This window comes from Pieris rapae, chromosome 24 (genome assembly GCF_905147795.1).
Source record: "Pieris rapae chromosome 24, ilPieRapa1.1, whole genome shotgun sequence".
Lineage (NCBI taxonomy): Eukaryota > Metazoa > Arthropoda > Insecta > Lepidoptera > Pieridae > Pieris > Pieris rapae.
Genome location: NC_059532.1, coordinates 4,972,711 through 4,983,107, shown reverse-complemented (window position 1 = coordinate 4,983,107; position 10,397 = coordinate 4,972,711). Strand labels below are relative to the sequence as shown.

The 10,397-nt window shown below is 34.9% G+C and overlaps 1 long non-coding RNA gene across 1 annotated transcript; it reads right to left on the bottom strand.

The window, feature by feature from the left end:
* Nucleotides 1-3,429: 3,429 nt before the first annotated feature.
* On the bottom strand, nt 3,430-8,515 carry LOC123690367. Its single transcript, XR_006751033.1, has 2 exons — nt 8,263-8,515; nt 3,430-3,844 (listed from the first exon to the last, which is right to left on the bottom strand). It is a non-coding gene; the product is annotated as an uncharacterized LOC123690367 (long non-coding RNA).
* Between the last annotated feature and the right edge of the window lie 1,882 nt (nt 8,516-10,397).

The following is a 10,397-nucleotide window of genomic DNA, read 5'->3' as shown; positions in this document are numbered from 1 at the left end:
AAAATTATTGTATCAAATAGCAAAACCGACCCTCAACCACCTCACTCATGTCCACAAACAACATTGTTTTACTTTCAATAAAAACCTTTACTGAAAAACTTATTTAAGCTTAGTTTCCTCGGCCCCGGGGCGGAAGTCGCCGGGGAGGTAGGCCCACTAGCCAATAAAAAAAAAAAAAAATAAAAAAAAATAACCAGACTGTTGCACGTCTATGAAGAATCGGAAAATCGTCAGATTCAGAAACTCATATTTTTTATTTGAATGGCTTCGTCAATAAACAAAACTGTCGCTATTGGGCGCCAAGAGGACAAAACCCGCGATTGAAACACTAACAAGCATTGCATAGCCCAAAAGTAACTGTTTGGGCAGCTCTTTCTGTCAATGGTATAATTGCACCGTTTTTCTTTGAAAATTCTCGTGAAGCAACCTTAACTGTTCATGGTGATGTCTATCGCCGCATGCTTAGTTAGTATTTTATACCGAAACTAAGATAATATCCATCGAACAGCTCTCACACGTGGTTTCAACAAGGTGACGCCACACAGCAAGAGCCACCATGAGCCTCCTTCGCAAAGAATTCCCAGGAAAATGGATAAGCCGATTTGGAAACATCCCATGGCCACCCAGATCGCCAGATTTCACCATTTAAATTTATTTATTTATTTATTGGGAAACCAAACAGATACATCCTTATAATAAAAACAAAGTCAAAAATAAAACACAATACAAACACATTGGATGCATCCACAACAGGTTACACTTATACAACCATAAAAATAATACATGACAACAACACACATAATAATAGTATACAGTTAAGACATTAAGAGCTGCTTTATTTTATTCTTAAACAAAGCAGTAATGGAGTGCGAAAAAGGGTCAATGTTTTTGATTGAATCTAGAGAAGAACACATCCTGTGAAGAGGCTCGCGGAACCCAATGTTGGTTCTGGGAGTCTGAAAATTAAAAGTTAACGCTATGTAAGCGTAGAGACCTGGCAGGAACATTAAATGGTATGAGTTCAAGAAGATCTGAACAACTTATTTCATTTACGCATATTTTTCTCACTGTGACTGTTCTTTTTTGTGGATTGGAACAATGTGGGCTTCTTTCCATTTGGATGGGAAACTACAAAATATATTAAGCGACTGATTAAATATATTTGTCAAAGGTTTTGAGAGTTGTCTATAGCATTTTTGTACAAAAATTGAAGGTATTCCATCGCTGCCTGAACCTCTATTAATATTTAAAGATTTCAACTCTCTACAGACTTCATCCTCAGTTAGTACTACTTTGTTGCATATTTCTTCGGATTCAGGAAGGTGTTGAAGATTGTAATTAACATCTGGGACTTGGAAAACGCTTCTAAAAAACTTGTTGAACCCTTCGCAAGCTTCTGCTTCAGTGTAGTACACTTCATCTCCGAGAATCATTGTGCTGGGGTAGCCTGGGCTGCATTGGCGTTTATTTCTCAGATATGACCACAAAGCTTTGGGATCCTTACTCAAATTATTTTGGATACTCTTCTCAAACATATCTAAGCACTTTTTGGATACAAGTTTTTGCCTAGCGCGTAACAGCGAAAATTCATCGTAGTCTCTTGGATTCCTATAAGTTTTCCAACGTCTGTGAGCTTTTAATTTATCTTTTATTATATGAATCAAAGACCTTGAGTACCAAATAGGAAATTTACTTTTACTAATATTCCGGCTCATAGGAACAGAACTTGAAATTATTTTATTTAAAATTACATAAAAATTATCTGTCACTTCATCAATAGTATCTCCAATTAAAACATTTACCCAATCAATATTCGACAACGCTTTATTAATATCCTCATAGTTAGCGCGACGAAAGTTGTATTTTATTCGTGCTTTTGGGATGCTTTCACGTAAAACTAAGTCGGTAGCATCGATTTTTAAGCACGGATGATATATGTCAGATTTTACTAGGGCCATATCAGTTTTTGAACAGTCGATGGAAACGTTACTTAAAATTAAATCTAAGACATTATTACTAATATTAGGCGACAAATTATATTGTTTTAGGCCGGAAATATAAATTTCATTTAAAAACATTTCGGAAATATTTTGTATTTTAGAGGTTCCTTTTTTTAATAGAATGGGCCCCAAAGGCGTCCAATTAATATTTGAGAGGTTAAAGTCACCGGCTATTATAAAGTTATCGCTTAAATTTGTATCTATTATGCGGCTATACGAGGAAATAAACGTTTCAAGTCTTTCAGCCTGCATAGTCTGGAGGTATGTAGACAAGGCCGATGTGGAGATTGCGCCGGCTATTGACTGCCAATGAATTATGGGGTATAGTTATCCAGAGTGTTTCAACATTATTGCAGTTCCACTCAGGCCTTTCATATGCTTTCAATTGACAAGATACATAGATGAGTAGCCCTCCCCCTATTTTTTACCGGAAGTTTCTTTCGTTCTGTCACGTCGAAACAACTGGTACTCATCACTGCACAGTTCATTGTCATAAAAACTGCTATTAAGCCATGACTCGGTTATCAAAATAATATCAAAAGTACAAGTAAGAAGATTTTGATAAAATTCATTTGTTTTTGTACGCAAGCCACGAACGTTTTGATAAAAAAAGGTTAAACTTTTGTCAAACATTGGAATACATAGAGATTGTACTAACTTTAATGTAGACTTTTAATAGAAATTTGTTATTTGGCTTTGTTATTACGCTGTTAAAACTATATTTTAATGACCAATTCAATCCAAGTCGAAATGAATAATTTAAGTAATCTACAAAACTAATAGTGAATTTATACACCGTTAATATCATAACAAAATATTGGTTCATATGGAACCAGGAAATCTCGTCTAGTAATTTTAAGAAGCAAAAACAAAGGAAGTAGTTTAAATCTACCATGAAATACATAACAACTCTCAAATGGTACATACGAATAATACATAGTAGTAGGTTTAACGAACTATTTTTGCCAAATCCCGTTCGCAATTTATGGTTATAGCAGGGGACTCTTCGTTTCGGCGTAAAAAAATTCCACAGTTACGAACCCATACGTAGTTAAAACCTTTATCGATTGCCAGCGCTTTCGCCTCCTTAAGAAGATGCTTATTATCTGGGGTCAAATGCTCATTCACGTAGAATCTTTTCGAGTCTCCTGACATCCCTATATCAGATGTATGGATTCCCCGTTTTTTACGTAGGCCAGATAATATTTTGTCTTTTACTTCGCGTGTCTTCAAGCGCACCACGATTGTTTTCGATTTGCCTGGCATAGATTGCTTCGGCTGTACACGATTGGCGAATTCAATATCGCCCGGTTGCAAATCCACATCAGCATGTTTTGCGATTTTTTGTATTAGTGAGCGTGTCGACTCGTTACTAGTTTGAGGTAAACCTACAATCTCTAAATTATTCATCCGGTTCCACTGTTGCTGCTTTCCGATTTGAGATTTTAGTTCACCTACCATGGCATTGCAATTCAAAAGATCATTCTTAAGTAGACTCAATTCCTACCTTAGAGATTTTGTTTCTTCGACGTATGGAATAATGAAAGACTTGATTTCTTCTCGCAACTCCACAATAAGAGAAGCTTTTAGAGTTTCAATCAGTTTATTCTGTATATATATAACCTAGTTTAGTGTCGATTGCCTGGTTTATTCCCTCTGTAATTACCTTCTGCAAGTCATCCCTTGACAAGTGCTTGTCGCTTTGTCCTAGATCCTTTTTATGACGCCGCGTGGAGGCTTGCTGCTTTTCAGGCGATGCATCAGGGCAGCGCAGTCCTCTTCGCATACAAGTTGGACATATCCAAGTATCACTTGATTCTTCCATTGTAAGTCCTGTACATTTACTGTGGCAAAAAAATGTGTGTGTTTTGTGTGTTTCACCAGTCGGTGATAAGAATTATCACATTACAAATAAAGAGCTACCCACAGTAGAAAAGCTTAGAAAAAAATTAAAAGATGACATCAATTTTAATGGGTCGGAGCGCAGTCTGCGCAGGATTTTATATAACTTAGGATTCCGGTGGATAAAAGCCGAAAACAATAGAAAACTATTAATCGAAAAATCCAACATTAGATTACTAAGGATAGAGTACTTTAGAACTCTTAGTAAATATAGGGAAGAAGGAAAACCAATTATTTACACAGATGAGTCCTATGTTGATTCATCTCATTCAGGTATGTAACAATTATTATCATACTTTTTTCTGGAATATTTGTGTCCTGTGAAATTGCCTAGGCTTTACGAGAGATACAATTATGAAAAATAATCATTATATCTCTTATCACAGGTTTAAAGCGTGGTTAGATGGATCACTAAAGGGGCTTAAAAACCCATTTCGAAAGGGCAAAGGATTGTGAAAGTGCATGCTGGATTTGTTCCCAATACACTGCTCTTATTCAAAGCTGGAACAACGTCAGGGGACTTTCATTACAACATGAATTATAATAATTACACCAAGTGGCTTCGCAGCCAACTAATAGCGAGCCTTCCGCAAAATGCGGTGTTAGTAATAGACAACGCATCGTATCCAAGCAGAACGATCCTGCACCTACCTCGAATGCAAAGAAAGCAGACATGCAGAGGTGGTTGACGGAAAAAGGCATAGCATACGAGGAAAGTATGCTCAAACCTCAATTATACAAATTGAATAAATTATACAAACCACAGTACAAATAATACAGTATTGACCAAATATTTGCAGAACACAACCATAGGGTTCTTCGATTGCCGCCCTGCCATCCGGACTTAAATCCTATAGAAAAGGTTATGTAGCAAGCATAAATGTTACGTGGAATGTGACTAGTGCAATGGAGTTAGTAAAGGGGAGTTTTATTAATGGGCACCGATGAATGGTCGAAATTATGTGAGAAAGTAAAAAAAACTCGAGGCTGATTACATTAAAAGCGACCATAAAGTCGACACAGTCACTGTGTCACACAGGTGTTATAAACACCTAATAAATGTCACGAATTCCTCCGCTTTGTTTCACTACAAGGTTAAACATAAATGATGGCAATAACCATAATGACAATCAATAAGTGACCAGTTTTTTGTTCCATATAACCCTTGTGACAGGGATTTTGGTACCATAAAAAGATGCCTATCAAAAACTTTTTGACAAAAAGTGACCGAATTTACGTTCCAATGGAATGTTACAATAATAACAAATTTTGTAAAAACAATGGTCATATTAGAGGTAAAGGTTTCAAATGATGGGGACTTATTTTTGGACTTCAAGAACTGGTGGCCAAGATATTATTCTTAAACAGCAATATCAGAGGAAACCAAAGGCAAATAAGGAAAATCTATTTCCAACCCACTGTCTTCAAAGAATTAAGACATTTAATGAAAAGGGCTGGTATATCGAGGCACTTGAAATTATTAACAACAATGAGAAGTACATTAAACTACTTATTGCCTATAGACTGCGGTTGCGACGAAAACAATTAGGCTCATTATCATCTGCAGAACGCGGCCAGACTTTTACAGTAGAAATATGTTTTAACGCTGCTGGAACCTAGATGCCTCGACTGATGATTATTCCGAGACAACGAATGAAACCAGAATTGTTAGATACTACACTTTGATCTTAGCCAAAAGGCCGAGAAGCGAGATCACGCCCCACCAGGCACTGAAGGTGTTTGCAATGCTCGAGGCTGGATACCTACTGAAATATTTTTGACTTGGTTCAAAAGTTCATCAGATTCTCCGGAGCTACTCCTTCTAATCATATGTTGCTGCTTCTAGATGGGCATGTAAGTCACACTTAAAATTTGGAAGTAATTGATCTGGCACGTAAAAATGGGAGTTATTATACTTTGCTTTCCACCTCACTGCACACATAAAACGCAGCCAGATGTTGAATTTATGAGCCCACTCAGTACATATTATGACCATGGTGTTTCGGCCTGGTTATGATCACATCCAGGGCGTGTGGTAACTGTATTTCAGATAAGTGAAATATTTGTAAAGGCATATATTCAGGCAGCTACAATGTCGACAGCAATCAACGCATTCAGAAAGTGTGGCATATTGCCGTTTAATGAAAACTAATTTTACGGATGCCGTCTCATCTGCTGCAACTATTGATATAAAAAATATTGAAAACTCGTCGAGTGTAGAGCAACAGAAGCCGAAGGGCCTCAATATGAGGTAGTTCCATCTGTGCCCTCAACCACAGTAGTCACTACTGTATCTTCAACAACATCAAAAAAGAAGTGCTAAGAAGAAACAAAAGACTACAGTTGCAGCCAAGACGATAAATGACGATGATGAAGATAAAATTTGTCACTATTGTAATTATGAAAATCATAGTTTTCTGAAATCATCCGAAGGTTGGGTAGGCTGCCAGCTTTGTGGACGTTGGGCTCACAAGCTTGTGCTGGTGCGGATGATGAAAACGTCGAAGAAATTCATATTTGTATTTATTGTGATAATAATTAGCTTACCCCATCTTGCCCCATTTTCATCACCCCATGGTAACGGGCCAGATGGTTTTTCAAAAGTTCCTATCAAATCATTTATTTTAAAAAAATGCTATAAGTTCATCTTCCAAAGACTATGAGAATTGTAGTTTAGACTAATAAGGCATTGTGCCATAAATAAATAATAATAAACGCAATGATTATACTGTATTTTTGGTATTTTCCTTAGATACCCCATCATTTTTTAAGCAAGGACTACAAGTTGCAGAAAAGCAGACCTCAATTAAGGATTATTTTATAACTATTTAGTTACATAATATGTACCTACATGTTAATTTAATGCATTACATTACATTATAATTAAAGCCTGCAAATACAGGGATTCTATATGATTTTGTCCCATTAGGTGCCAAGACCCTTTGTCCGTGGGGTCCTAGTGCTATAAGGCTTTTAGGGAAATATCAAATAGGTTAGTCGACATCACAGGAGATTAAGAGCTGGCAGCTACCTCGAACAAAGAATAAGTCTAGCTAATAACAGGGGGAACGCTACCTATAGGGACTCCTTTTAATAATATATTTTAAATATTAAATTTTAACGTTAGTTATTAGGTATATTAGAATTAACTACAATTACTTTGTGTAATTATGTCAATTGTATACATAACATACATTTATTCCCTGTATGAAATGCTTTATTTTATTAATTTCCTATGACTTTTTCACCAATCGAGTAATCTGAACATTCCAAGAACCCTGCACCCCTTTGGTTTTTAATAGAGCCAAATAAGTGAGATCACACTGTATATTATTAGAGAAGAACAAGAAGGATAATTCATGAAAGAAGATGTACTATTGAGAATGATATAACAAATAATCACAGGTTTCATACCCATATTAATATAACTGACCGACACAACAGCAAACATGAAGTCAATATACTATGCAATGCAATGTTAAACATACTTGAATAAAAATTAAAAACAAAAACAAACCTAAATGAGCTAAAAAACATGTAATTAACTTACAGAAAGGAGAAAATAATATATTTCTTTCATGATTTATAGATTGAAGGTACTAGTTACAATAAGATATCATACTTTTTATAAAGCAGATATATAAATTTAGCTTCACAAGTCACATGAAATTTTAATGAAATGCAACAAATTGCCAATGGACCAATTTCTTTTTACAATATAGACCATTTAGTGCCTCTTATTGAAGTTGTGGCGTACATCAAAGTATGTGTATATGTCTTAGTCGATGCTAACTTTTCATATTGAATATATAAATTGGTTCAAAAATAAAGGTGAATTACCTCTATGTTTTTATCTTACATAATTATATAGATGCCTCCTGATTTCATGAGTTCAACAGTTTGGTATACAACTTCATGACACAGTAAACTTTGACATAACCATATTAATATTTTGGTAAAAGATTTGAAAAAGTATGCTTATCTTTGCCCCCTTGAACTAAAGTCAACAATGTAACGAGAACTTTGGAGTGCTGGAGAGGATTATAACACGACCATTGGAAAGCAAATTAATGAACATACACAGGTGAAATTCCTATATTCCATTGTAAACCTAGGATGAAGAAAATAGAATGGTGGAAATTGCAAAATCACCTAACCAAAAAAACAGCGCGGCATAAAATCATGAACTCCATGAACATGATTCAACTAATATTAGGAGCCAACAAATATAACAAATAGAAAAACACTAATTTTACTTTTACTAATTATTTGCTTTATGCATTATATTTTTGAGTTTTCACTAGACACAATTAAACAAATAGGACTCAACATTCAACAAAGACAAAGGACTCATTATTACCAAATATCGTCAAAGACATCTTTTCAATTTGTACCATTTTCTCTACGTGAAATACGACAGAAATAGATAAAACATCAGTTTGTAACCAACCACCAACAGTTAAACTTAATATGTGAAAACAAAAAAACTTAAGAACCACATTTGAAATCGAAATTTAGAGGGAGCCATATTTAATTTCGGATTTCGGAAGTATTCAATTTGTCTATGAGTGATGACGATGACCATTGTCCGGTAGGCATAGGCTAAAAAACAAGAAAATGTAAATACTAAAGGTGGAATAGTGATCTGTGATATTGACCATAGTCGTATATTGTCGATTTGTTTTTTTTTGTTTTAATTTAATGGTCAGGGAGTTTAGACAAGATGGTTTAACAGCAGTGTACGTAGAAAGTCGGGAACTAGATGTATGGAAATTACAGCTGTTTTCGACAGTCAAAGGATAGCCCAAGGCTACCATGGCGCGCCCGTTAAGTTTGCGGGCAGTCATATAATTAATATACACTATATAAATAAAATAAAAAGCTGCATAACCGCGGTATACAATATTTAGTTGTTCTTTATATTTTTAGGATGTGATCTCATAACAACTACTCTGAAAAATGAAGAAGCAACATATTTTGTTTTTATGTTAACATGTTACCGCTTTGAATATTATTTAAGATAAGAGCGCTTGGAAACATGCTCTATAGGACAAGATGACTCAACAGTAGTCTAAGTAGAAAGTCGAAAACTAAATTTGTATGAAATGACAGCTCGTGTCTAGCCTAGGCCTCAAAGGAGTGAGTCGGGATACAATAAGCGATGCCATGACAATGCAACGAAAATACACACATCGCTTACGTTATTCGATAGCCATCGGCTTATTAAGGTTTTGACAGTATAGAAAAGGCGGCGTTTTACCGCCATGTTTTTGCGTGATCTCAAAAGCTGCTGCTTACAATAATTCAGTACAACTACATCACCATCTTTAATGGCTACCGTTTTAAAACATGTCATTTTTTGTACGTTATAATGACAAGTTTTTTATTTAGTTATTTAGCTTTTTTAAGTTTCTCATATAATAATATAATGATTTTAAAGTGAAACTTTTATAACATCGTCTCAAACTTTTTCGTCTGTGTTGCATGTCACGTGACGGTCCGCCGCGGAGTAGGGATAAAGTGAAAGGCGCTCGTCATAGCAGCCAAGGCCAATATGGCGGCGCCTATAGTTCGCGGCAGATGACCGTGTAGTGTACAGACTGTTATTCCTTTGTGCCAGTGCTCCATGCTATTTTGTTTGTTACTGTCAGTGTTTAATGTAAATGTTGTTAATTATTAAAGTAAAACTTTTATTTCGCATTATAATTCCAATTTTCGAAGTATAAAATTAAGATTTATATGGCGATTTTGTTACCCTTAATGGAATATTATTCCAAAAATGTTTAAATGTGTGTAATGTGAAAAATGTTTCACTTTCACCATGGTTTCATAAAACCACACAATCCTTTTTAAACTAGAATTCATATTTCGCAGATAAATATAAAAATATCAAGAAAATAAGCAAATTATTAGATGTAATTTCTAGTTAATATATTGGCTATCTTTTATTTATATTGAAAAAATATAAGCTGTCTATAATTTATCCTGTATTCTTTATGGTAAATTTGCGGCTTTCTATTCTATGACTGTTACTCATGTTAGCAACATCGCAGATCGCTCTCTCTGCTCTGTTACAGATAACATAAAAAAAATCAGATCGACTTGGTTGTACTCCAAAGCTTTTATGACACCAAAGCTATGATAAATAGAGTGAAAGATTGAAAAAGAACAGTGAATATTAATGAAATAAAAAAAGAATAGTAAAATGATCTTACGCTGGTGAATCATAACCTCAAAGTGATTGTCAGTTTGGGTTTGATTTACATTTACGTCGCCTGAATTTGATCATACTGGCATCGGATATATTCATTGTATTGCATTGTAAACATCGATGTATATCAAATATTCGTAATATTTCGAGGTCCGGACCATAAAAGACCAATCATTAAATGATAATAGATGAAAAATTAACTACGACTGTTTTTCTATTATAAAAAAAGTGCGTGCACACACGTAAGAAGTGAAACTTTGTAATGACCTTATTATATTATAATA